We start from the raw sequence: 2168 nt of genomic DNA, 5'->3' as shown, positions 1-2168 counted from the left end.
TTTATATATACCATCTCATTGTCTTCTCGCTTGCATGGTCTCTGCTGAGAAATCAGAGCTTATTCTTACTGGCTGAGCTTTGTATGTAACTTTTTGTTTTTCCCATGCTGCTCTCAGGATTCTGTCTTTGTCCTTGTTTTGGTGAGTTTGATGATGATATGTCTCGGTGATTTTCTTTTGAGGTCTATCCTGTTTGGGGTTCTTTGGACTTCCTGAATGGATATATTCTCCTCTTTCATCATACCAGGGAAGTTCTCCTCCAACAGATCTTGGACAATTTTTGCAGTGGTTTTATTTTTCTCTTCCTGTTCTGGAATTCCAATGACACATAGATTATTTCTTTTGATGGTATCCCACATGAACCTTAGGCTTTCTTCATTTTGTTTTGATTTTTTTCCTGACTGATCCCTTTCCAAAAAAGTATTCAGGTATTTGTCTTCAATCTTATTAATTCTGTCTTCCATTGCATCAATTCTAGCCCCTTTGCCCTTCCAATGTGTTATCTATTTCTAATAATTTAGTATTAATCTTCTGGATTTCTATCTGTCGATTTAGAATCATTTCTAATTTTTCATTTATTTTGCCATTTTTTTCTTGTATTTTCTTCCAAAATTGTTCTAAGGTTTTTTCTGTGTTTTCTTTGGTCTGTCTCTCAATCCTTTGAAGATACCTAAGTATAATTGTTTTGAATTCCTTATGAGAGAGTTCCAATGCTGCTTCTTCCTCAGGGATGTGTCCTGGGTCTGTATCCTTTTCCCTTGTTTCTACCACTTTATCTTGCTTCTTTGTGTGGATTGTGATGGTCTGTTGTCTCTGAGGCATCATGGTATTGTGTTAAGATCTCTGTTAATTGCTTGTGAAGAGCATCCAAGGGTGATTCAGGTTCTTCTTGGTGGTTTTTTATTGTTGGCCCATTGGTGGAGAAGGAGGTGCTGGCTCTTTCTCAGTAAGTGAAGTTGCAGGAGGTCTGGGTGTACTTGTATCTTATGGGGACTATTGCTGTCCCCCAGTCAGTTAGACAAAAATTACAACTGAATAACTCTAAAAAACTAAAAGCACATGGACAAAAAATACACCCTGAAATCACATAGGAACAGTAACCCCAAAAAAAAGAAAAAGGGGAGAAAAGAAGAAGAAAACAGGTAAATTTGCAATATCTGGGATAGTTTACTGAGAGAAAAAAGGTAGAGAAGGAGAATAATGAAAAAGAAAACAAACAAACAAACAATACAAAAAAAAAAAAAAAAAAAACCAACACGCGACGGGGTTAACCACGAGAGGAAAAAGAAAAAAAAAAAGAAGGTGTAAACTAGGACCTTTTCAGTCATGCAGTGCAGGTCTGGAGAGTTCTTAGGGTTACTGGAAAGCAGAACCTCTTCTTAAGTCCCTGGAATCTGGTAGAGCACTGTCTCTTTAGGTTGTCTCTAGCTGCTGGTTATGTGTTGATTTGTTTTGTCTTGGTTTTATGGTTTAATATTTTGAAAAGGTGAAGCTGGTGTGTTTTATTTTGTTATTGATTCAGGTGTGTTGGGTTGCTCTGCTGTTTTCTTTGTGATGGTGGAATCACTGTGTGTAGTGTGGATATTTGTTTCTGTTTTTCGTAAAGAGGGTTTAGATTTTGAAGTAGGAGGTTTTATGGTAATTGGTTAAATATGGTTTCTTCTATTGAATAAGTGAAGTTTTTGGCAGAGAAGGTGAGAGCAGAAGAAGGAAAGCTTGGTGTTGCTAGGTTTGGTTTCTAGGGCTTTGAGCAGGCTATTATTGATGATGTATTTATTTGCAAGACCGCATCTCAACCTCAGGAAAAATTTCTATTGTTAGGGCATTGCAACTTTCCACCAATTTCAGGTACACTCAAAGACCCCACCTCCGCGGTCCCACAGCGCCAAAGAATGGCTCCCACCAAAATTCCCAGCACTGTGGTTTCTTCACTTTCCCTGTCTTATCTGCCCATGGTGCTGATGCAATCCCACCAGACCGCTAATGGTTGGCTCTTGAGTTTGTCTGTGATACCACCCATCTGCAGCGCCAAAAATGTGCGCAATTTCAGCTGTGTTGGAGTCAGGGGAGTACCTTCTAGTGACCTGTGGTCGCAATTTCTGTGACAAAGAAAAGCATGATGTCTCTCAGTCTGACCCCAGCCCACTCTGTGACCCGCTGGTAGGGGA

This window comes from Orycteropus afer, unplaced genomic scaffold, assembly GCF_000298275.1.
Source record: "Orycteropus afer afer isolate SDZICR_OR568_19922 unplaced genomic scaffold, OryAfe1.0 scaffold01058, whole genome shotgun sequence".
Taxonomy (NCBI): Eukaryota; Metazoa; Chordata; class Mammalia; order Tubulidentata; family Orycteropodidae; genus Orycteropus; species Orycteropus afer.
This window is presented reverse-complemented; position numbering follows the sequence as displayed.